Below are 27,724 nucleotides of genomic sequence, written 5' to 3'. Positions count from 1 at the left end.
GTTCTAAAGTTAAAACCGTTCTATTAACCAAAAGAGGTGGTGGGCCAAACAAATCTAACATAGCATTATAAGCATCAAACGTGTGGTTATTCATAAAATCACCTCCGGTAGCAATATCAAGAACACATCTATTCCAAGGAGTAATGCCTACATAAAAATTTTGGAGAAGAACGGAAGTAGCAAGCTTCCTATTAGCTTTATATTGGGCATTGCAAATTCTATGCCAAACATCTTTTAAACTTTCTCTCTCCCTTTGCTTAAAATTGAGAATTTCTTGTTCGGGAGTGAGAATAAGGATAGGAGGACTAGCCATAACGACAAGGTAAACATGCTAACACACGGCAAACGGTAAAAGGCAAGCGAAAAAAGAGAGAGGAGGAGATTGGGAAAGAGAGGGCGAATAAAACGGCAAGGGTGAAGTGGGGGACAGGAAAGCGAGAGGCAAATGGCAAATAATGTAAATGCGAGGGAGATGGGTTTGTGATGGGTACTTGGTATGTCTTGACTTGAGTGAAGACCTCCCCGGCAACGGCGCCAGAAATCCTTCTTGCTATGTCTTGAGCTTGCGTTGGTTTTCCTCGAAGAGGAGACGGTGATGCAGCAATAGTAGCGTAAGTATTTCCCTCAGTTTTTGAGAACCAAGGTATCAATCCAGTAGGAGGCTCCTCAAAAGTCCCACGCACCTACACAAACAAACAGAGAACTCGCAACCAACGCAATAAAGGGGGTGTCAATCCCTTCACGGCCACTTGCGAAAGTGAGATCTAATAAAGATAGTATGATAAGATAAATATATTTTTGGTATTTTATAATATAGATGCAAAAGTAAAGATGCAAATAAAAGTAGATTGAAAGCAAATATATAAGAGATAGACCCGGGGGCCATAGGTTTCACTAGTGGCTTCTCTCAAGATAGCATAAGTATGACGGTGGGTGAACAAATTACTATCGAGCAATTGATAGAAAAGCGCATAGTTATGAGATTATCTAGGCATGATCATGTATATAGGCATCACGTCCATAACAAGTAGACCGACTCCTGCCTGCATCTACTACTATTACTCCACACATCGACCGACTCCTGCCTGCATCTAGAGTATTAAGTTCATAAGAATAGAGTAACGCATTAAGCAAGATGACATGATGTAGAGGGATAAACTCAAGCAATATGATATAAACCCCATCTTGTTATCCTCGATGGCAACAATATGATACGTGCCTTGCAACCCTTTCTGTCACTAGGTAAGGACACCGCAAGATTGAACCCAAAGCTAAGCACTTCTCCCATGGCAAGAAAGATCAATCTAGTAGGCCAAACCAAACTGGTAATTCGAAGAGACTTGCAAAGATAACTCAATCATACATAAAAGAATTCAGAGAAGATTCAAATATTATTCATAGATAAACTTGATCATAAACCCACAATTCATCGGATCTCGACAAACACACCGCAAAAAGCGTTTACATCGAATAGATCTCCACAAGAGAGTGGGAGAACATTGTATTGAGATCCAAAAAAGAGAGAAGAAGCCATCTAGATAATAACTATGGACCCGTAGGTCTGTGGTAAACTACTCACAATTCATCGGAGGGGCAAGGATGTTGATGTAGAAGCCCTCTGTGGTCGATTCCCCCTCCGGCAGAGTGCCAGCGAAGGCTCCAAGATGGGATCTCGCGGATACAGAAGGTTACGGTGGTGGAAATTGTGTTTCGTCTGCCTCCTGGATGTTTTCGGGGTATGTAGGTATATATAGGAGGAAGAAGTACGTCGGTGGCCATCCAAGGGGCCCACGAGACAGGGGGGCGCCCTCAGGGGGGCACGCCCTCCTATCTCGTGGGAGCCTCGGCAGCTTCTTGGCTTGCACTCCAAGTCCTCTGGATCACGTTCGTTCTAAAAATCACACTCCCGAAGGTTTCATTCCGTTTGGACTCCGTTTGATATTCCTTTTTCGAAATACTGAAATAGGCAAAAAAACAGCAATACAGGCTGGGCCTCCGGTTAGTAGGTTAGTCCCAAAAATGATATAGATGTGTAAAATAAAGCCCATAAACATCCAAAATTGGTAATATAATAGCATGGAACAATAAAAAATTATAGATACATTGGAGACGTATCAAGCGCCTCCGCGTCCGCTGCCATCATCGAGGAGAAGTAGAACACGGGAGGCCGCCGCCGCTTGGGTCCCATGAAAGCCACCGCGGAGGCTACGCGGCGTACACAGTAGGTGTCTTGCCGGATCCTTTTGTTGCGAGGACCTTCGTCGACCCCGCATGGGCTCCACAAAAGAGGGGGATGTTAGGATGAACTCGAGCCGGTGCCGGCCATGGCGAAGTAGTGGCCGGTGATGAAATCGAACCGGTGCCGGCCAGCATCATCTACGGCACCAGCCAATGATATCAGTTGGGCAGTGGGGAAGCAAGCTGTCCTTTGCACTAAAGCATATACCTCCGGGCTCCCGGCAGTCTGGTGATCGTGCTGCCGGACATGAGGAACACAAATCGATCGGCGGGCGACCATTTAGGCCAGGTATTATATACTTGTGCTGTCCAGAACTAGCACTGCATAGTTCATTTGAATGTAATGAAATCCATCATGTTTGTGCGAAAATCCGGTATTTTATATGATTTCAGTCGTTGTTTATATGAAATATCAGTTTGTCTATGTGTTTGCATGAATTTCGTCCGGTTGGTTGAGTTGCTGTCATAATGTGTGCGGCTACGGTTGGATGGCGTTATTTGCGGGTCGCCGGTCGGTCTGCGGGCGGCTCGGGCGGTGTTGTGGGACAAAAAAACACAGCTCGTGCGAGCTCGTCTCCAACGTGCGCGCTGGAGGATGCATGACAGCATGAGCACCCAAGCCATTCCTCGTTCATCGATGGCAAAGGCACTGGTGGACAAATGGGTCGCCAATATTTTGGCTACCCCGGGCAAGATCCAAACAACCCCTCTCAACAGATTCAAATCCCTCGTTCACCGTGGAATTTTGCCATGTGTTGTTTTCATGGACTAGCAAGATGCTCGTGCATTGCACGGAACATCAAGATGCATTTTTTTACAAACTCCCGCATGCATGCAAGGGATAATTAATGTCCTCCTTTGCTAGTACCACGAGGCAAACACCATTAATATTGCATCAATTAGTGTTAGTGGCCTTGTATATCTGCAAATTGTAATTTTCATAGTGGCCCCTTGTATATAAAAATGGAGGGAGAAATATGAGAGATAAGGTGAGGAGGAGTGGGGCGTGGTGGTGATTGGTGGTCGGACTGGGCGGAGGCATGGGGATGGACAGCGCATTATGTCTAGGTTTGTATCTCTCTCACACACACCCACGTAGGTGGGGGACATGCACGAAGAGAAGAGGTGCACGCACGGCGCACGTACTCCCGTCTCTTTCCCAACCACACCCGCGCGTGTACACGGTGGAGCTCATTTCTGTATGAAAAAGGCAGCCCACATGGTAATTTGGCACGTGTACTGGTTGTCCATTTGGTGGAGGGAGGATCGTCTACCACGGGTGAACAAACAAATTGCGACTTGACGCGTTATGTTAAATTAAAAAAAGAGGCAAACCATGTGGGGCCTACCTTAGAGGCAAGGCTCAATACACTGGAGTACTTTTGATGTGTCCCGTCAACTTGCAGAACGAGGAGAAGCTTGCTTAGTACGCCGTCTCCCCCGCCCACGGGTACGATGGCTCACAGGGTGAGGTGAAGCTTACTACTACTGTACGCCTTCACGCCCGCTCCCTCGCCCATGCACGCGGTGGCTCGCAGCACGAGGAGAAAATTTTACTACTCCCTCCGTTTACTCCTCGTCCCTACTACGTACTTTGGTTAGTACTCCCTCCATTTACTTATACAAGACCACTATAAAAAATACATTTTGCATCTATACAAGGCCACAGATAGTAATCGAGACAAAAGTTACTACTCCCTCCTTTCCAGTTTATGGCTCAATTTCAAAATCTCTCCAACCAAGGTAGACGGTGAGTGGTCGAATTAATTTCGTAGTTTGCACAAGTACTACCTATCTCTCAGTTTACAGGGTGTGCATGTACCCCCATCAATTTGACCAACCTAATACAAGTCATATATTACAAAAAATATACCAATATAAACTTCAGATGTTCTATTTTCCAAAGGTCTAATTTTTTTGTTATATAGTTTATATTAGGATGATAAAATTGGCAACCTAGGTATACGCGTAGGACTTGTAAACTGAGACAGATGGAGTACTTAGTACGCTCATTTTTCTCAAGAAGTTATGTTTACCGAGGCATTAATTAAAACGAATGCATGAATGACCACTAAATTTCCATGAACTTGTACATGCATTGGTTAGTTTCCTCATGACACTGCTTGCGTCGGGTGATCTACCGCATCTCGAAATCCAACATGTAATGGTACTACTACTAGTATAGTAGAATTGAGACTTATCAAACGGAAAACGAATGTTTTTTTAGATGAGCCCTATAAACCCTAGTGGGTATGTACTCCGTAAAAACAGATTTTTCCGAAACTAAGTCGCTCCCTTTCATGAATTATGTAGTATACTCCTCTGTCGATGCTCCCTTTCATGAATTCTGTACTTCCTGTCGCCAACATGTGGGACATATAGCAACTGGGTCGACATGTCAAGCACCAAATAACAGTGCAGAACAGCAGGGAGGACGCACCCCACTCGTACCGGCCCAGTAGTAGTAATGAGCAATGAGACGTCAAATCACAATGCCGCACCTTCCCAGACGGACGAAGCAACCATTATTTCACACTTTGGTTTGCCATCATCTCAAACCACGTACTAGTATTGCTTCTGCCTCATGAGGGACACGCGCGTCGCCTTGGTACATCATGACACGTGGGACCGCATGATAGGCCATGCTCCCCCGCCGATCGCTCGGTAAAATCACCTCATTTTTACTATACTTCCTCTGTATTGGTTTACTACATGGCATGCACGTCGTTCTAGGTTGAGAATTTAACTGGCTATATATGTGATGAACAGTACTCCAGCCTTTTAAAAAATGTATACTTTTCTACAGTAGTACTATCGATGGATTGCGCCATGGAGCAAAAATTGAAATTTTTTAAAAAAAGTGGTACATATAGAGAGCGCTCGTCGCCAAATTATGCATAAAGTACTATTAAAAAAGCTAGTACGTGCTTAATTGGGGTGCTAAATTCTATTAAAGAAATACTAGTAGTATGTACATACTGAAGAGTTAAAGTAACGAGAAGAAACATAACATAGTTCTGCTGGGGGCTCAGCACAACACACCCCTCAAATTAAACTAAGCACACCTGAAATTAAACTATGCAACTAATCCAGTAGACACTGCATTAGAAGTTTAGAACCACCATGAGCAACAACACTGCCACCTTACTCAGAATCCTCGTCCACGTCCTCGACTTCGTCCTTGTCCCTCTTCCTCTTGGCCGATACTTCTTTGCTTGAACTGCCAACTTGGCTGTTGCTCTTCATCCAACCCTTGTAGATATTGAAACAAAGGTAGTCATCCATTGCAGCGTAGTGGATGTGGTCTATATCTAGTACATTCCGCTGCCATGCATGAAAATGAAACATGTAATGAGGTTTCTCCAGTTTACGGTTATGAAGGATGAACCATGGCTCCTGCCAGGGTCAGCATTGAAGGCTGACGAGAGGGCACCAGCCGATTCTTCTGGAGGTCGAAGGGGTTGCCTACAACGAAGCCTATCCAACCCAGGACTTCTTTGTCGTTCTTAAAGTCTACAGTAACGAATTTCACTGTTTTGTCCTTGAGGAAGTTCTTAAAATCCTGGCACTCAACGTCGTCATGGCATATGTGGTAGACCAAGAAAACGTTATGTACGCAAACCTGGATCACGACGGGCTTCTTCCTCTCTTCATCCTTTAGATCCTTCTCTCGTCCTAGGACTGTGGTGTACTCAACATCTAGCCCAACGACCCACTCATCATCTAAGTTTTCGAACATGCGTCTGAAGCGAGAAAGGCATCCTTTCACCGTCGCGGAAGAACGGGTGTAGATGACGTCGAACTCATCGCCAGTGATGGTTCTAACCTTGTACTCGCCGCCGATCGGGGAGATTTGGGACACCATGGATTTGGGAGGAGGGTTAGGATTAGTGGAACTGTCGTAATGTGAATGGACGGGTTGACTAGGAGCAAACCGTCGTAGTATTAAAGGACGTGCGGGGGCGAGTAGGAGCAAACTGCCAGCGTGCGAATGGTAGGGTAGTGGATTTCCATTCTCCCATGATACGGGCTTCCGAGAGCCCTTGGATCTGAGATCGAATGGTTGCATGGCGTGATTCTAGACCTATGGGTGAATATCCTATCCTGGAGGGTTATTCTGCAAATTTTCAGCAACTTAGCATGCGACCGTTTGATTTCAGATCCAAGGGCTGCCAGCAGCCCGTATTATGGTCGCGCCTACCACGACCATCGCGTCGCTCGCGCGGTCGCGCCCTTGGAGATTTAACACGGTGCGTTAGGCTATCTGATGTTGGCATGTCATACATAGTCATCACTTAGTCACTCATACTACAACAAGGTTGGCTATAAGGTTGGCTATAAGTGTATTTCTTTACTCCTCTCTATCTCTTTCTTCGTACTCCCTCCATCCCATAATATAAGAACACAGGGAGTACTAGTGTACTGCCAAAAATGTTCTTATATTATGGGACACAGGGAGTACTAGTATTTATTACATTTGCCAAGGAGTGACCTCTTCCAATGAAATGGTGTTGCTAAGTTTGCTTCATTTAATTAGCTATAGACTCAAAATTGTCTTTTCACCTAGGTACACGCGCTTAGCACCATTTCTTCCTTGGGTCACCAAACTAGTCTCTCTCTTCTTGATTAACTTGCCACATCAGACTTTATGCCTATGTGGCAAGCTTAAGCACTTGTAGGAGCAAGTAAGTACTCCCTCCTTCCATCTATATAGGGCCTAATGTGTTTTTAAGACCGCTTTGAGTATTTGACAAGATTAATAGTACATGACATGCACAATGTGAAAGTTATATCATTGAAAGCTCCTTTCACACACGAATTTAACGGTGTGCTTTGTGTAAGTTGCATGTCATATATTATTGCTCTAATATTTGGTCAAAGTTAGCCTCGAAAAATGCATTAGGCCCTATATAGATGGAAGGAGGGAGTACAATAGTGTGCTTTACATGGCATTTTTGCATATGTGGAGGAAAGAGAGGCAAGGAAAAAGTGGAGAAGTGGGCTCTCAGGCTAGTCATAGTGGGAGTAACTTAGCTAGTAACATAGGGCACTCCAAGAAATTTTTGCTTATGTGGCAAGTATTTAATGTGAGGTGGTAACATAATATGTTACTGTAGCATAGCGCTTCCCAAGACAAGGTGAGTCTACAGCTAATAAATGAAGCCATCTATGACACTACTATCATGTTACTTTGCATTATGAAGGTAGTAACTTAGACTAGTGTCATGCATATGACACTAGTCTAAGTTACTCCCCACTATGACCAGCCTCATGCAAGAGCTAGCCTCTACTACATGGTGGAGCATTGGGAGAGGCACCTGTATGGAGGTGGTCAGGAATCGGGAGACTCACGTCGGTCGTAGCGCCACAGTTAAAATGATAATGGCAAGTCAAATCATGGGGCCCCACCTGTCCAGCAGTAACTCGCTATCAAATCACACAGCCCTACGTTTGCAGCAGCCTACTCCCTCGTCTTCTCGCGTCTCTGTCGAACTGACTAGGCGGAACTGCCCCGCCACCACGCAGGAAAAGCCCCGCCCTCGACTTTTAAATACAACTACTCCCTCCGTCTAGGTGAGTAAGTCATCTTATGAAAACCAAATAATCCCAAAATACTAAGGCCCGATGCATTAACTTCTACCTCGTTTCTTGTTTCTTCACATATCAACCAATAAGAATCCAATGATATACTTTTAGTGACATAGTAACTCATATTTAGTTAGTCAAATGGATGACCTAGAACTATGTGCAAGCCCTATAAACCGAGACGCCTACAAATAAAAAACCAAGACGGAGAGGGTAGTTCAGCACGTATCTTTTTAGATCAATATAGTCGGGATTCATCAAGGAGCAAAACCAAGTGGTAGCCTGCTCCTGTCATGTTGGCATAGCAACTCAAGCAGGGTCAGTCTGCACACGAAATGGTGACACACTTAACAGGACCCCTTTGGCAGACATGTGGCTCATCCACCGTCTTGTTCCACGTGCGATGCACCAAATTATAGTTCGGAGCAGTAGTTGGAATTGGATGCACCCCGGTCGTAGCACTGTAGTAGTAGAAAATGAGTGATGATGGGTCAAATCACAAAGCCCCACCTTTCCCACATTAAGCTGGACGGACGAAGCAACCATCATTTCGCTCTAGGGCGCAAGAGCATAAAGAAAAGAGAAAACAATGATGCGTGCGGTAGCTACCTAGGGTACCCTAGGGTAGGGGTCTCCACTACAGATCCTTTTTTTTGAAAGCGCCTCCAATACAAATCGGCTTCTCCCTCGTCCTCTTGAAGAAAACCGATGATGAGTGTGGCGGTAAGGTTTGTAGGAGTACTACGGCGTGCTGGGCCAGGCTCGTAGTAAACGGGTTCGAGTCGACGCCTTAAATATGTGTGGGACGCTTGGTTTTACGGGAACGAGGCAGCATTTTGGGTTCGGGGACCAGTGGAGATATAGTACGTACAAAAAATTGTGGATGTAGGTTCGATCGAAAGGCAATGATGCATGGGCCCTGCATTTTGATATACCCGGGGCCGCGTGAAATTTGCTACTCTACTCAAAACTAGTAAGGTACACATGTATTGAACGCATGAGATTTCGAAACCAAATTATGAATAAATATACACTATAGCATGTAAAGCTTTGAGTCATATATGCATGATGTAAATGTTCGTTTAGTTCTTATAGTTCATCTCATTCAAAATCAATTAGTTTTATAAAAATGTTTAAGATTCATGGGGTTGTGCATTGTAAATCATAAAGTAAAAAACAAATAATGGCAATTCATTTAGAAAAAAATCAATTATGATACAGAAGATTCTAGAACAAAGGAGAAGTGCTTGTGTTCTTAGGCTTGTGCATTATGCTTAAGTTCAACCATGGAGTCTTCTAAATTGTACATGTGGCAGATCTGGTGGAATATTGATGATATCCAACGGCCAGTAGTGCTCGGATTTTCCCAGCTCTGCAGTGTCGGGTTAGCTTCATCCAGCGGCCATCTTTCAAAGTTATTGGCACACTATATAGTTCTTGTGCCATAGTTGCATGTTTGGAAAAAAGCTACTAGTGGATTGTACTATCTATTTAGGAATAGAAGATGTATACATGGAAGTTGTAGGGAAAGAGATGACATGGAGCATCTCAATTCCTATGAGTAGGGATTGGAAAAGAGATGTCATTTGGTTCACATCATAGGAACTTTTCTATTGAATCTAGAGATGACATATATCTCAATTCCTATGAGGAGGGATTAGAAAAGAGATGTAATTTGGTTCATATCATAGGAACTTTTCTATTGAATATACGCTAATATTTATTTTCCTTTGAAATTAAGGGAGTATAGGAATCCATTCATATGAACCAAGTGGCTCTAAAGCTATAGAAATGATATCATGTTTATTTCCTTTGAAATGTGGAGTATATGAATCTATTCCTATGAACCAATTAACTCTAAAGGAAAAAATCCTATAAAAATCATATCATATAGAGTTCCTATGATATTCCTCGACACTAAAGGATGATTGAAATTGCTGCGGGTGATATGATGGTCTTTCTTTGTAGACTCCTCACCCATCTTTATAGTTACCTCTCGAATATGAATGAAATGATATATTACATGGTATTCTACATGTGCAATTTGGTACACGAAAACTCGGTAAAAGTTTGCGAGGTTTGAATTTTCAATAAAGCTATATGCACTGCATTTCGGAATGGAGGGAGCATACGGCAGTTGCTAACACTCACGTGGAAGATTTATGTGTAGGAGGGGTGGCTGTTCTGTTAAATGACATGGCAAAACTTGCACTGTCGGATGCCGATCTAACGGTTCTTACAGCATTCGTCAGGAAAAGGCTTGTGGCGAACGTTTGTCGGATAATGATTTACGGACACATGCATAGCATTGATACGTGCCCCCCTCTCTCTCATGCACATGCACCCTCACGAGTCACGACTCTCCCAAGTCCTCTCGCAGACTCGCACGTCGCACCCACCATCTATCTGCAGGTAGACGTCACGCACATATGTGCTCTTCACACCCTACCCTCAGAACTTCTAAAAAACAAAAGACGGCGCACACATTTTATTTTAGCTCACATGTCACACACTTATACTATTACTCTTGCGGCGAACGTTCTTTGGGCATAGTATATTGTACTCTCACGAAGAGAAGCGGTGCACGCACGCACTAGTTCTATCACGCCCACTCGTGGGTACACGTAGGAGCGCATTTTTTTGAAGCTGGTACAACAAAATCACTCCACTATATATAAAAGCAGGAGCCTTAGGCTTGCTTTACTAGGGTTCCTCTCGTTCACTCTCTCATGCTCTCCAGATCTAAGCAAGACATAGGTGGCCACACTCTCTCTCTCAGCTCAAGGCTGGTCACAAATCCGGTTGGACAACCTCGACCAGGGCAGGGGTGTAGGTGCATCGTTCACGCTGTCGGCGGCGGCGAGGGAGGAGACCAACGGCTGCCAGCGCGTCCCGATCGGCGGCCGTGCCATTCTCTCCGAGAGAGCGCCGGCTCGGGAGGGCCTCCGACCCCTTCTTCCTCCCTGCGGTATTGTGGCCAAGATGCGGCCTCCCGACGCCATCTTTGCCACATGCCGACGACCCTCAGGTATATATTCCTTCGAAACCTGCCTTGCTCTACTTCCCCAGCTCTTCCCCCTTCGTGTTGATCCTTTTCTACTTCCGTCCGTTGTTCCAAAGCCACCTAGACTTATACTATTATTAGAAGTAAAGCTAGTTCATACAGTCGACTCAAAGCGTTGGTTCAAATAGGGAAGAAAGTGGGAAAGCTGTAGCATGAATCTAGGACTTGGTTCTAAGAGGAAACGGGGAAAAGTAGTAATATCTGCCACTGTTTAAATAACCGTATTTCGTATTTGCGCAAACAGGGATGTCTGTCTCCATATTGTTTCGGGATGTCTATCTCTGTATCGTTTCTATCTGCGCAATCAAAAGCACACACCTCAGTTTTAGTACAACTGCGCAAAATGAGATGGCTATCCCTCATTGCCGTCGTCTAACCTCCCGTCTTCAAGGTATCCCTACATTGGTAGTAACTAAGGTAGAATGACCAACGTAATCTAAAAGAAGCTGATTCGTACGTTTTACTTCCTAATTGCAGTGCAGGGACGAGCGAAAACAACTGCATCCTAGTCCAGAATGCACTTTCTACCAGCTCATCCATGGACCGAGGACTAGCTGGCACGGCTGCACGGTGGTTTTTTGGACAGGTGCGCGGACAAGAGGCATTATGGTCTGCTTATTTCTGCAAATAGTGGTGCTTAAATTTAGTGGAATGCACAAGAATTTCACCTGGTCAGTACACTGCATGGTTCAGTTCAGCATTCCAGCTGAGACCACAATTATAATTGGTTATTCTGGAATGAGAGAACCTAACCATGGATGGTGGCAACAAGAAAAAACCAGAGTGAACTCTAGGAAATTTAAGCCTGCTGGGAGGCCCTTTGCTCAGAGAAGCCTTGCTTGTTTTTTCCTGATTTGTAAACCTTCTCACAACTTTGTCTTTTGTTGTGAACTAGTATATGTTTGTTATGTTCTATGAATAATTGAGATGTATAAAATTGCTTAACTTATGCTTTTCAAGTTTTTTATGAAGACGAGTTTAATGTGAGTGTTCCACATGAGCACTGGACTAGCGTGTGAATGTTTGGAATTTATTACATTGTGGCCTCAATTAACTGCATGAACCACTGTAACAAGATACATAGTTGCTTATATGTCAGACAGCAGATTGTTGATTGTTAGCTGGTCGATAGCCTAGTGTTGAAGCGAGCTGAGCCAATGTGCCGTGTTTTGCATAACTTCTTACAAGTGGGGTAGCACCAACAGTGTTTACAAGTACTTATGTATACATCAGCGCACGGTTCTCGAATGAGTGCTCTATTTCATCAAAACACACACTGCTCGTATGATAAACCGTGACAACTTATGTCTTACCATGCCATATTCATGAAAAAACTAGTGAGGACGCATCTGTTTCGGCAACAATTACGATGGTTCTCACATGATTCACGGGCACACAAAAGTAGCAGCAGTTCCCATAGACGGATTCAAACAGAGTACTAGCCCAGAGGGGTCGATAACAGGCAAGGTTCGGATAATTAGACACAATCCAAACTACTATTAAACACTAGCTGGGGCAACTATTTCATGCCTCGATCTAATTTGGGCTGGACACAAGACGGACCTTGCCATGAACAACAACGAGGACGTCCCACAGCAGCTCAATCATGTGAACCTTCATGAAGACAACCTTGTGGCCTTGCCACTGATAAACTTGTTTGTGGAGGCATGCCACGTCATCTTCCTGCGTAAGCTTGACAAGAACAGTATGCCTCACAAACGAAGGAGTAGCTTTGAACTTCTTTTTCTTCAGTACATCCTGGACAACATGCCTGACAATAGTGAGGCTGGAATACAACTCTTCATTGGTATAACCGCAAATGGCTTCCAGGATCCAACAGCCTAAGAACTCTATTTTCCGAGTGCGTATATTCAGGTCGTCCGCCTCATAGCGAGTGACATGTACAACCACACAATCCTTGTCTGCATCAGGGCTCTAATTGAAACAGAAACAAATTCTGAATTACTTTTCAGTATAAGAAACACAAGGTATTTAAACCACTATGTATAGCATGGCATCGAAGCTAATAAAATTTTGCATTATTAATCACCACATACTTCCTTTTCTAAAAAAATTCACTACATACTTAGATGAAAAACCACAATCGAGATCGGCAAAGAAGGAAATCATCTTGGGCAGCTCAGCAGGGGGGGACACATCCTCGAAGGGGGAAAACTGCTCCTGCAGTGCCACGGGGGATGTAACCTCAAACGGGGCGTTGACCATATCAGTAGTGGCCGTGAGCGTATCTGGGGTCGGCTCGATGGATGCCTCTATCTTCTTGGAGCTCTCTGTCTCGTGGGGATCAGCCTCCCGCGTCTGCTCCAATATCCACAGATCTTTGCCTGGTTCTCCTTGGTCCATCATGAAACTGACGAATACTAGGAGACCATTGAAAGGAAAACACAATCGTAATGACAATGAAACAAAAAGGAGAGTGAGGATCAGTTACTGCTTTGCAAAAGTTCTTTTTTTTCTCTGAATGAAAATATACCAACATCATGGATCCGCTTACCTTCCCTTCGTTGGGAGAGAAGAACAGTGGCAGATGCGAGTGTTGCCTTTTGTGAAGACCGTGAGGGAGAAGGGGATTCGGCGAAGAGTGAAATGATGGTTGCTTTTTCAGTCAAACTTAGACTGCGGGGAGGTGGGGTTTTGTGATATGACGGCTCGTTACTGCTGCGCTACGATCGGGGTGACTCTCCGCCTGCATACTGCCTTCTAATTTGGTGGATGGCATTTGGGCCCGCGCGCTGCATGTCCCGCATGTCGGTGAACAAAAGTATAACAACATTCAGTAGAGGGAGACGTTTCAATGACCTAGGAGGAGCCAGAAGCGGTAGAGTGTCTCCACTGCACTAGTAGTAATTGTTTTTCTGGGTAGCTGTAGAGTATCTCCACTGTACTAGTAGTAATTGTTTCTCTGAGCCCAAGACAAAACAGCCCATCCACACTAGTAAATAGTAAAATCAATTCAAAAGCCCATATATTTACTGAATGAGAGGCGCTACCCACACCCAGCACACCAAACCCTCTCAAGAAAACCTGGGTGCTCTTCTTCCTCCTCGCTCCCACCCACCTCACATCAGCTCGCTCCACTCGTACCCCCAAATTCCTCACCTCACTCCTACAGAAAACCCCAGCTCCCCTTCTTCCACACTCCTACAGAAAACCCCCAGCTCCCCTTCTTCTTCGCTCGCACTACAACTAGGCTCGTCATTCATTACTCTGCTCAAATCCGTGAGCGCGACACGATGCCCTCGAGGAAAATGGAGTCGGCTGACCCCAGCGCCAAGAAGATGAGGCTCCCGCCAGCGGTGACGCCTGTTGTAGATCCCGCACCCGGCAGCGCGGGGAGAAGCGGCGAACCCGCCCCCACCGGATCCCAGTAACCCGTAGATTCTTGGGTGGACCGCATCAGCGGTCTCCCGGATGCCGTCCTTGGGGAGATCATCTCGCTTCTCCCCACCAAGGATTGCTGCGGCACCCAAGTCCTCTCAATTCAGTGGCGCCCTCTATGGCATGTCGTGCCCCTTAATCTCGACTGTCGTCAGCTATCTCTGTTCAATGATTTTGAAATCCCAAGAGCCATCATCTCCTCCCACCAGGGCTCCGTTCAAAGCCTCTGCATCCCGTCATGCTACCTGAGCAAGCATACCATGCCCTGCATGGTGGACGCCTGACTGAAATCCCCTGAATTCACAGAACTACAGCTGCTTGAGTTCTACTATTCCCCTGGAAATCACATACCACATACAGAACGCCATGAACTTGTGCCCTCAGCACTGATGTCCATCTCGCGGTTTTCCTCCTCTCTCCACACCGCCACCTTTGCGCTGTGCTACCTACCAGACAATCTGGTACTAAACCTTCGACTCCCATTTCTCAAGAAACTTTCACTTGTGCGGGTTCGTATATCGGAGGCCTCATTGCACAGCATCATCCACTCCAGTTGCCCTGCGCTGGAGTGCTTGGTGCTTGTTTTCAAAGTTAGAATCGGTTGTCTCCAAATAAAGTCGCCTAACCTTGTAAGAATTGGAATTTCTTTTGACGGAAGGCAGCCCATCATCCAAGATGCCCCTTCACTTCAAAGGTTGATCCTTGATTCTAGTTATTCACCGTTGTAAATAACCATCCTCTATGCGCCTAAACTGGAGACCTTGGGTGTAATACATGATCTCTGTGCTCATTTCAATATGGTGTTTGGCTCCATAGTTCTTTAGGTACTTTATATTATCATCTACACTTGTAACCATAAGCTGCATTTTAAATTTCTGCGCATAATTTATATATCATCTTGGAGTACACATTTTGTACTAATATTATGTTCTATGCTCAATGAAGAGTTTCTCCATGGATGGCCTATCAATGCTGCTGGATTCTGTCAAGATCTTATATATCCAAATGAATAGTTTTGATCTGAACAAGATTATTGGCTTGCTGCAATGCTTTCCATGTCTGGAGAAGTTGTATATAAAGGTGATAATTTCACGCACATTGGAAGCCCGCATATAGTGTACTAGAATTAACCGTTCAGCTGTTGCTCTTTCGACACTCTTCTTTTAGACCTTAACTGTTTTCAATCTTCATGTCTGTTTAGGCAACAGGACGGGGTAAGAAAGTTATAACCAATCGGTGGATTCGTAAGCATCGGGATTTTCTCACTTCTCATGAGATTCGATTGAAGACAATAATGCTAGAACGATATGTAGTCAACCGTGCAAACACAAGATTTGTCACATTCTTCCTGCTGAATGCGAGGTTACTATTGTCCATCAGGCTTAAGTTTATCAACAACATGGTTATGACGGATGGGTATGTCGAAGAGCAAAAAAGGAGTTTCATGTGGGCAAAAGAGCTTCTGAACGTGCCGGGCTTCTATTTACAACATATTGTGGTCATAATCCAGTAAATTTTACGACCCAGGATGTTCATTCTATGGACCTAACCGACCCATTTGACTGTGACTGCCGAAAACAATGCTGGAGTTAGATGTTGTTGCCCTTTTCAATCTGGGTTTTTTTGTAAACCTGATGAACAATTAACCCTTGTGCATTCGTACAGTTTGTAAACTGGAGTTAGATGTTCCTGCCCTTTTCAACTCGGCTGTGACTGTCATATTTTATTTGAAACAAGGCAAATGGATTGCCATTCGTTTAATTTAGAGTGAAATATTGTAACAAATCCCAACCAAGGGAAATAACATCACTCTCGCCGGTTGCTTGAGCTCACTGTGCATTACAGAAGCCAAGTGATTAGCCCCCACCAGCACCCACAAACTTATTTCAAACTAGCACATCAAATGGGCTGTAAATTTTCATAGGAAAGGCTGCATGACCGTGACAGATTTGGATTCTGACATTTGGGACCCGCGAGGAAATAGCCTATCCAAGGTGGTGTCGACTTACTAGCCAGTCAACAAACGATTCTGCCTACCAGCCGTTGGATTGACATCCAACATCTGTCGTGTATCTTCTATCTCTTGTCTTCTTCTTCCTCCAGCCGCCCAAACTAAACCACCCCGTCGGCTCCGCCTGCTCCCGCCTCCCATGGCTGGTTGCGCCTCCGCCGCCCTATCATACGTACCCTCCAATGTTGGCCAGTCCCTCCTTCTATTCCCCCACACGTCCTGTTATTCTCCGACGACGTCATCCCCAACACGCACCCGCGCCCGAACCAGTCAATCCTCGTACTCCCCTCCGCATGCGACTGGACCGGCGCATCTTCAACGGCTCCTATTTGTTCCGTCCGAGGCCTCGCCGTCATCCTCCGCCTTGCGGCCTTGGTTCGCTCGCCGTGCACGGTGTGCCGCCCTCTTGCGTTGTCAACGTCGTCAACAACCGAGAGGAACAAAGAGATGACTGTACATGGAGAGGATGACAGTAGGGACCCACCAGTGTCATGGCAGTACACAAGAAAGTGCCTCTATAGTACCAGCCCAAAAATATGGTTCCTCCTAATGGTTGGACATCTGGGGCTCGCGCCATTGTCAACGTAGTCAATAAACGAGAGAATTACACTACGAGCGGCTGACACCAAGGACCCAGCAAGTCGCGCAGTTTTTTTTTGAGGAACAAGCAGTTGTTATTTATACTAGTTTTAGCGATGGATCAGGGTAACAACGGGGCTGTGCGGGGGCTGTGGCCCGTCTAGCCAGGGTTTTATTTATGTTTACCACATCATGAGCCCAGTTGTGTTTTTTGTTTGCTGAAAATGGCTAGCCCAGTTCTATTTTTTTTACGAAATACCCAAACAAGGCCTACTTGCTTTATCGGCCCTGCTGGGCTGCAAATCTTTTAAGACGAGGAGAGTTTCATTCGGTTTGCCCAGAAATGGGTTGTACATTTTTAAAACACATCAAACCGGGAATTAGTTTCAATTTTTTTTCATTACAAGATCTTAAATTCCATTGATTTTTATGCGTGGACAATTATTTGGATTTTATATTTATATAAATTATTTTTCAAAATAGTTTGAATGTGAATCGATATTTCTAGATTAAAAACAGTTGACCGCACCGAAATATGCAAAATTTCGTATACTTTTTAACCGTGGCCACAATATGGGGTGTAGTGTTAACAAAAAGAAGATGGGCTCCAAAAAAATCTTGAGAATTAGCAAATGGGTTGTACATTATTAGAAATAATGGCAGATGGGTTGTATGCTGATTTCCACAGATTTGAGGTTGACTTGTGAGCCTACTATAGGTTGACGCGTATGCTTTCATAAAAAAAAAGGTTGATGCACATGCAACGCCCTGTCAACTTAGTCAACACACGAGAGGAGTGACTGTTGGATGTCCATCCAACGGCTGTCGTGCTTTTTCAATCTCTGATCTTCATGCTCCAGCCGCTCAAACAAGCGTCGGCGGGACTGCCTGCTCCCTCCTCCCGCAGCCGGCTATGCTGTCGTGCAGGCCTCACGGCCCCACCGTACTCCCATCGCTGGCCTAGCCATCCCTCTACTCACCCACACATGATGTTATTCCCCGGCGACGGCAGACGAACCAGTAAACCCTCGTACTCCTCTGTGTGGGAAACAACTGCCGAGTATTCCTTGGCTCCGTGTCGTTCCCTTCCTAGGCCTCACCATCGTCCACCGCCCTAGTGCTCTCGGCGCGGCCTGGTCAACGTGGTCAATGAACGACATCCATCGGAAGTGGACTGTACGTGCACTACTAGGGAAAACCTTATACACAGAAATTTAAACAACGTCGCGGGTCAAAAAAGGGCGCTAGTGCTAGATAGCAATAGTGATTGAAGAAAAACCGCGCTACGGATACAACCTTAGCAGTAGCGCGTGTAGTGGCAAAAGCGCTACTACTAATATTCCCATTGCTAGAATGATAGGCTACGCATAGCAGTAGCGGGCTTGTAGGAAACACGCTACCACTAGGGAATAAGTAGCAGCGCGTTTCCTAGGAAGAGCGCTACTACTAACGGAAATAAAATAAGATAAAAAACAAATAGAAAAGTAAATGAAAATGAAAGAAATAGAAAAAGGAGAAAGCAAAAAATAAAATGTAAAGCAAAATAAATGAAAAAGCGAAAAAACGGAGGAAGGCATAGCAGCAGCGTGTGTTTGTAAGAGGCGCTATAGCTAACGTAGCTACAGCACGTGTCCTAGACCCCCGCTATAGAAACAGAAAAGGAAATTAAAAAATGGAAGAAAATTACATAGCTATAGCAGCAGCGCGTTTTGTAAAAACCGCTATAGCTATCTTAGCTATAGCGCGTTTTACCAAATGCGCTACCGCTAAGTTTGACTTAACCAAAAAAACGTTTCCCCCCGGCCACCACTTCTCCCCCAAATCCCGCAACCCACCCCGCGCGCTGCCATCTCCCCGATTCGCCATCGCCCCACTTCGCCGCTGTCTCCTGCCGACATCGACGCCACCAGAGTCGTGCGCCGTCGACGCCACCGGAGCCGCCCCCAACGCCACGGAGCCGCGCAGCCTCGTCAACGCCACCGGAGCCGCCGTCGACGCCACCGGATCCTTCCTCGCCACAACTGCCTCCCTCGCCGTCACCGGAGACGCCCCTGCCTCCCTCGCCGTCACCGGAGACGCCCCTGCCTCCCTCGCCACCACTGCCTCCGTCGCCACCACCGGAGCCATCCTCTGTAAGCCCCCACCCCTCCTCTCTCTCTCATGCATAGGTTAGCTAGTTTAGTTAGGTTAATTATCTAGGTTAGGGCAAAAACTTAGTTAGGGCTTTGACAGAGAAGTAGTTAGGTTAACTAGTTTAATTAGGTTAATTATCTAGGTTAGTGCAAAAATTTAGTTAGGGCTTTGACAGAGAACTAGTCAGGTTAACTAGTTTAATTAGGATAATTATCTAGGTTAATTAGTGCAAAAATTTATTTTGGGCTTTGATAGAGAACTAGCTACATTAACTTGGTTAATTAGGGTTAATTATCTAGGTAAACTAGATTAACTAACTAAGTTAAATAGGTAGGTTAATTAGGTTCGTTGGATTAACAAGCTAGGTTAAGTAGGTTGGCTAGGTTAGAGGAAAATTTTATTTTAGAGCATTAGGTCAGAAGGGTTAGAGAAATGGAGTTCCTTTGCAATTTAATTGGGTTCTGTCCTAGGCAGAGAAGGGTTAGAGATAATAATGTGTGTTTGTGTGAGAGAGAGGAATAGCTAGATCAACATAATTTGGGTTCTGTCCTAGGCAGAGAAGTGTTTAGTGAGGTCATTTTGAAAGGTTTTTGATTTTTGAAAAGACCACTATTTTTCAAGGAAAAGAATTTAGGCAAATTTTATTTTTCATTGAAGTGGTCATGTTATATCTTTTCATTGAAGTTGTTCGATTGTGCCCAAGTGGCTTTGTTGTTCCCAGGGAATGATTCTGAGTGGCCTATGTTTTGCCGGAATGTTGATTCATTTCTGTTCCGGCAAATTTCAGGTTCTCAATTTGTCCACTTTTTAGCAAAGGTCATGCCGAAATTTTCCGTGAATTTCGGCATGACTTGTGCTACAAACTAGGACATATCGAGTGCCCGGGATTTGCCGCACCAGGAAGGAGTCAACATTCCTGCAAAACAATAGTCCTTTTTATGTCATTATTCATTTTATTGGTCTAGAATTAATTGACTAGATTTAATCATAGGAAACATGGCTAGCAACGATGAAGGACAGGGTTCTGGTGATTGCGACGACGTCTATCGGGCGGCAGACGAATTTTTTAGCCTTACCAACGATCAACAGATGTTGTTGCTGGTCCCACTGGTGGCATCAGGGACTGAGACCGACACGCAGACTGGTGCTAAGACTGAGACCGGCGCTGAGATTCAGACCGGCATCGAGACCGGCGCTGAGACCGGTGCTGCCTTGGGGAGCAGAGCCGGTGTAGAACCGAAAGCAAAGAGGCAATGGGTTCCTAACAAACTCAGGACTACTAGACTGGTGGCCACGGAGGTTGATGGCGGCAATTTTGAGCCAAAGGCGCCCGAGGAAGCGTGCGCGTGCTACGGCAATCAAATAGGCTGCATCGTACGGACAACCGCCACCATCAACGATGAGAAACTACAGAAGATAGAAAATATGAGGAGCTCCCTCCTAAAGAAGTTTCACGAGATATTCTTGTTCCCGGGCCGTAATGAGAAGGATTATGAAGATCCAGACGAGGACCCGGCAATGAAGAAGATAAACAAACACGCCATGACCAAGTTTAGCGACGTGTTGGCCGCCTAGAAAAATCGAGTGAAAGCAAAGATCAACGACGGGGAACCCTACTCCGAGATTGTAAAGGATAATCCAACAATCACGGAAGAGCAGTTTCAAATATTCAAGGAGGCTTGCGAGGCCGAAGCTGCCAAAAAAAGTCTAAGTACATGAAGGGGCTTCAAAAGAGGAACATTGGGAGCCACCACCTCGGAAGCCGTGGTTACGGCGGAAAGAGGTCCAATTGGGCCAAGGAGGACGCGGAAGCCGCGAGTCTGGGCATCCCACACCCCTTGGCGGATTTCACTGTCCCGCAGGAGCGTGACGTCCTGAGGGCCCGGCACCGTTGGGACCCAGTGAAGAAGGTTTACGAGACAACACCAGTCATTATGGAGTTCATGAGACTGCTAGTAATTTTAGTTTCTGATCAATTCGACTGCACACGTTAGTCATATTTGTAAACGATCCTTGTGCCTTATGCAGAGAGAGCAGCACCGGATTGCGGCCGAAAGCGACTCGCCGTCTGAGGCATTGGCGAGGCCCAAGTGGGACACTCCATTCAACCTGGTGTTGAACATATTGAAACAACAACCGATGGATACTCGACCGTTGTATGGACGCGTGCACGGTGTCGGAGACGGCGCCACGTGGAAGAAGTACTACCGTGAGACCACGGAGGAGAGAAAGGAAAGACGGAGGTTAACTGAAGAAAACATCGACAAGAAGGTTGAGATTGCGGTTGAGAAGAAATCATCTCAGACAGTCGCAACAGCGGTAGCTGCCACAAAACAGGCGATTGCAGATATATCTACTTCCTTGGTGACGGGCGTTTTCACTTGGACAAGGCAAACTCCATAAAAAATGCGGAGGACTTTCCCCTTGCTGACTTCTTGGGAGCACCTGCTCCCGCACCGGCTCCCGTACCTGCTCCCGCACCGTCTCCCGCACCTGCTCCCATACCGGCTCCCACACCTGCTCCCGCACTGGCTCCCGCACCGGACGTGCTCGGTGGTGCCTCCTCTTTGGCTGAGCTCGACGCCCTCACGATATCTGTCACACCGGCCCCCTTCAATATAAATGTATAATCTCCCGTTTTCGTTGCCTTTCGGATGTCTCATGTCGCAGACTTTTCTTTGCAGGCCGACGAAACCCCGTGCACCATATTGTACACCATCGGCGAACAGAAGGTGGACGTGGGGAAGGCGACGATAATGGAGCCGAAGGAACCATTGTTCCATAGCCGGCCGATCCCCCCGAACGTCTTCAAGGTTTTCGTGGCCAGTGTCAAACCGGGCCACGAGAATTTGCCTCCTCTAATACTAGTGGGGGATGACGACGAGACCCCGCGGCGGCTTGGTGATTGTTGCAATTGGTGGGTCCTGTTGTGGCCAAAGAGTCTGCTTCGTCTGGAGGCGGCCGGGAGCACACCCACGAGCACGCAGCCTCAGCAAGGTATGAACATCAACACCCCACCTACCCAATTAGCGCCGGGTGTCGGGTTGGGTGATAGCGGACGAGGTAAGGAGGAGGCTCCATTAGTCGCTGATGACGTCGCCATGGATGAGGATGAGGATGACGATGGCGCTGAACAGTATGTCTATACTGGCGCCTCCTCAGGGTTTGAGCGTCATGAGTCAGTGCATGAATTACCGTCTCAACGTATTATGGACGACCTTCCGATAGTAAAGAAGTCTAGGAAGAGAGCGAGGAAAGGCAAAAAAGCTGATTCTATGATCCAGCCGCCTCAGCAGCCTCGGCTTCAGGACCGTATAGATATCCCCGATGCGGATAAATGGCATATCCCCGGTCAACCTATCCTACCTGCAACAGCGCTACGAGCCAGATTCCGCGATCTAAGGAGACTTCATGACGATGTGTTGTGGGTAGAGAAAGGCCTCATCGCCTCGAAAGATCCAGGATACCCACTCTACGTGGTTAACGTTCCGCGGCAAATGTCGTACGTCTACAGCTTCCCCGCGGATAAGTTCTTCCTCCGATTCAATTACATATTCGACATGTTTTACGTGAAGAAGCTGGATTTTACGTTTGTCTGCCTTTATGCCTTGCACATGAACTACATCATTGGGGTTGAGCAGATACGTCATATCTGTGTCGCTGACCCGTACTACATGCACGAGGGCTTCTTGGGAGTCTGCACAGAGCAGCGTGAATACGCGAGGGATTACATCGTCAGTTTCATGCTCGCCAATAAGGACAAGGAGGCGATTCTCATGCCTTATCATCCCGTGTAAGTCATCTGTGCTGCTATCCTTCCTTCGATTTCAATAATTCATTTGCATGGTGGAGGCTAATTAATTTGAGGTGTACTTATTTTGCGCAGCGGCGGGCGCGCCGTCCTCATCATCATCTACCCCCGATTCTCCCACGCTCTTTACTTGGACTCATCGAAGAACATTCACAAAAAGGATTACACCCACATCAAAGATGTTCTCGATAATGCTATGTTTGACTACCAAGCAAGGGGTGGAGAGGTCAGGGACAAGAAGAGAAGGGACGGCAGGGTCGCCTTCAGCCATAAGACCGACTTCTGCTACATCTAGCAACCGAACGATTCTCTTAATGATGGATTCTATGTCCTACACCACATGCTAGAGTACAGACGGGATCAACAGAACCTTCACATGTCACCTAGATCTGGCGATGCCCATATTCTGCAATGGGCAAAGGACATAGGAGATATCGAGGATCATCGACTTCGAGCTGAGTTCTATAACATCCAGCGCGAACTTGCCCAAATCATCATGAAGGAGGTCGTTGGAAAAACAGGGATGTTCTACGAAGAAGGACAAATGTCGCGGGAAGACGTACGAACATGGATAGCCGCTCAGCGTCTCGACCTGAAGCCTTTCACTAGGCTCGGGGACTATCTCCCTGACATTGATGGATGGCACCACATATTGGAGTGATTGTCGATATATGACAATGTGTCCGTTTAGTCCATACTTTCTGTATGAGAAAACTTTGAGTTATGCATGGTGAAACTTTATTTGTGATGTAATTAAACTGTCCTCCTCCTCGACTAGCGAAAATCACTCTAGTTAGGGCATTTTGGGTACGATGAACTTTGTTATTTATGCTTATGATATGTTGTTTCTATTTTTGCCAAGTTTGTCTCTTTCTGTTGCTCAACTATATATGTTGCATATCATCGACTCATGTGACGATGCAGGTGCATAGATCATAGATGGCGAAGAAGTGCTATGCCAGGAGTATATATACGACAAGTGGCCGGAGTGTCAGGCCTAGGTGTACCGGTTTCCGGTTTCCGAGCGACAGGCAGTAGTTAGTTTAGGTTCACGCTAATGCGAGAGAGGGATACAAACTCATGTACTCAAAGTGATAGCTCTTCTCACGTATATCATTGTTTAGATGGATGACGATGTATTTGCAAGTAATCGAGACTTGTATCGCTATTTTCGAGATTGATGACGAGAGACCACTTTGTGTTGAATGATGATTATGATGATGACATGATTTGATGAGACTAATTGTATGTATATGCTATGATTACATTTGTATGTGTATGATATGCTAAAGATTATTGTATAAAGCCTATTCAAATACAAAACAAATATGCAGGAAAAAAACTAATAAAACTAGTAGTAGCGAGGGGGGAAATTTAGCAGTAGCGCTTTCCTGTAAATAGCGCTGCAGATAATATCAGTAGCGCCCTTTCCTAAAGCGCGCTACAGCTATTCATGTATAGCAGTAGCGTGGGACAATAGGCGCTACTGTTATACGTTAGCTGTAGCGCCTTATTAGTAGCGTCGGCACCCGCGCTACTGAGAGGCCCAAAACCCGCGCTGCTGCTAGGCTTTTCCCTAGTAGTGGTGGAGAGGCTGACAGTTGGGTCCACGGCCGCACGCAAGGAAATGCCTCCTTATTACTCGCAAAATAATGATTCCTCCACCTGATAGCTAGGACCCACGGGAAGGGCCTCTGTATTTTGCAAAAAAACGTTCCCCCCGCTGACAGGTCAGACCCACCAGCTATAGCTTCGCACACAAGGAAGTGCCTCCTTATTGCGCCCAAAAAAATGAATACCCCCCTGCTAGCTGGGACCCACCATATTGTTGGGCTAACTTTTGGGCCTACTAAGTTGACGGGGACGGAGGGCTTTGTCAACTTAGTCAATACTCCAGTGACCGTATGATGTCCATCCAACGGCCATAGTGCTTCTTCAACCTCTGGTCTTCTTGCTCCAGCCGCCCAAAGCAGCGCCGGTCGTGCCGCCTGCTCTTGCCTCCCGTGGGCGGCTGTGCTACCGCGGAGGCCTCACCGCCCCCATACTACTCCCACCACTGGCCAGGCCATCCCTCCACTCACCCACACCCCCTGTTATTCTGTGGCAACGACAGCCTCACACCGCAGTCGAACCAATGAACGCTCGTACTCCTCTTCGCGTGGGCATCCACTGTCGCGTCTTGCTCGGCTCCGCGTCGTCCCCTTCCTAGGCCTCATCGTCGTCCACCGCCGTGGTGCTCTCGGTGCGGCGTGGTCAATGTGGTCAACGACCGACTTCCATCGGAAGAGTACTGTACGTGGAGAGGCTGACAGCTGGGTCCACGGCAGCCACAAGGAAGTGCCTCCTTATTACGCGGAAAATAATTATTCCTCCACCTGACAATGGGGACCCACCGGACGGGCCACCAGTATTTTGTGAAAAAAATCGTTTCCCCCTGACTGCTGGGACCAACCGGACGGGCCACCATATTTCGCGAAAAAATGTTCCCCCCGCTATCAGCTCGGACCCACCGGAAGTGCCTCCTTATTACGCACAAAAAATGAATACTCCCCCGGCTAGCTGGGACCCACCTTGGTGGGAGGCTGACTTGTGGGCCTACTAAGTTGACGGGGACGAAGGGCTTTGTCAACTTAGTCAATATGAACGATTCTAGCTCCAGTGACCGTATGATGTCCATCCAACGGCCGTACTGCTTCTTCAACCTCTGGTCTTCTTGCTCCAGCCGCCCAAAGTAGCGCCGGTCGTGCCGCATGCTCCTACCTCCCGTGGCCGACTGTGATGCCGCAGAGGCCTCACCACCCCCTACTATTTCCACCGCTGGCCAGGCCCTGCGGCGAAGGCAGCCTCACACTGCAGCCGAACCACTGAACTCTCGTACTCCTCTCCACGCGGGCTTCCACTGTCGCGTCTTCCCCGGCTCTGCGTCGTCCCCTTCCTAGGCCTCGCTGTCGTCCACCGCCATGGTGCTCTCCGTGCGTCGTGGTCAACGTGGTCAAGGAACAACTTCCATCGGAAGAGTACTGTACGTGGAGAGGCTGATAGCTGGGTCCATGGCCACAACCCAGTTTTTTGTGATTTGCCAAGTAAGTTGCTTTGCCAGACCTGTTGGGCTACAAATCTTTCAAGACGAGGAGAGCTTTCATTCGACTGGCCGAGAAAATGGCCCATCAGTAATGAGAAATGGGTTGTACATTTTTAAAACACATCAAACCGGCAATTAGTTTCAAATATCTTTTTTTCATTTCAAGATTTTAAATTACATTAATTTTTATGCGTGGAGAATTTGTTGGATTTTATATTGATATACATTTATTTTTAAAATCAGTTTGAATGTGAGTCGAAATTTCGGGATTAAAAACAGTTCGGACCGCACCGAAATATGCAAAATTTCGTATAATTTTTTAACTGTGGCCACAATATGGGCTGTAATGCTAAAAAAAGAATATGGGCTCCAGAAAAACCTTAAGGATTAGCACATGGGCTGTAAATTATTAGAAATAATGACAGATGGGTTGTATGTTGTTTTCCACAGATTTGAGGCTTTCCTAAAAAAAGGTTGACGCACAAGCAGTGACTGTTGGATGTCCATCCAACGGCCGCCGTGCTTCTTCAATCTCTGCACTTCCTGCTCCAGCCGCTCAAACAAGCGCCGGCGAGACTGCCTGCTCCCTCCTTCCCACGGTCGGCTGTGCTACCGCACAGGCCTCACCGCCACACCGTACTCCCATCACTGGCCTAGCCATCCCTCTACTCACCCACACCTGTTGTTACTCTCCGGCGACAACAGACGAACCAGTAAACCCTCGTACAGTCGTACTCACCTCCGCGTGGGAAACAACTGCCGAGTCTTCCCTGCCTCCATGTCGTCCCCTTCCTAGGCCTCGTCGTCATCCACCGCCGTGGTGCTCTTGGCGCGGCGTGGTCAATGTGGTCAACGACCGACTACCATCGGAAGAGTACTGTGCGTGGAGACGCTGATAGCTAGGTCCACGGCCGCAGCAAGGAAGTGCCTCCTTATTACGCGCAAAATAATTATTCCTCCACCTGACAGCGGGGACCCACCAGACGGGCCACCCTATTTCGCGAAAAAACGTTTCCCCCCTGACTGCTGGGACCCACCAGCTACACCTTCGCATGCAAGGAAGTGTGTCTGGGCAAAAAAACGATTCGTCCCCCTGACCGCTGGGACCCACCAGCTACATCTTCGCACGCAAGGAAGTGCGTCCGGGCAAAAAAAAACGATTCGCCCCCCTGACTGCTGGGACCCACCAGCTACATCTTCGCATGCAAGGAAGTGCCTAACAGTCAGGACCCACCTGGTTGAAGCGTACGTGGCGTTGTCATTCTGGTCGCGAACATGTATGTACATACTGGTCGTTGTAGAGGCACGCATGTAGCATGTACACGTACGTACAGCGGCCAGGGTGCAAGAAAGAAAATACGGCCACGTATGTGTACATCCGGGCGGGGTCTCGAACGCCTACTCGCGCATACGTACATGGCTGGGTCGTAATGGAGAAACAACATCGTCGTCGTGTTCATGGGGAGCCAACCGGCTGGGTCGAAACGGAATGCATGGTCGTGTTCATCGGGAGGTCTTGGACGGAACAGGCGATGGAAATGAGGCCTGGCGTACCGCACAACGGAGTAAATGGACCTCCTACATTCGGAACGGGGTCCTGTTGATCGGGAGGGGTGTGGCATACCGCAAAACGGAGGAAACGGACCTCCTACGGTCGAAACGGGGGTCCTATTGATCGGGAGGGGTGTGGCATACCGCAAAACAGATGAAATGAACCTCCTACGTTCGAAACGGGGGTCCCTGTTGATCGGGAGGGGTGTGGCGTACCGCAAAATGGACGAAACGGACCTCCTACGATCGAAACGGGGGTCCTGTTGATCG

Source organism: Triticum aestivum, chromosome 7B (assembly GCF_018294505.1).
Source record: "Triticum aestivum cultivar Chinese Spring chromosome 7B, IWGSC CS RefSeq v2.1, whole genome shotgun sequence".
Lineage (NCBI taxonomy): Eukaryota > Viridiplantae > Streptophyta > Magnoliopsida > Poales > Poaceae > Triticum > Triticum aestivum.
This window is presented reverse-complemented; position numbering follows the sequence as displayed.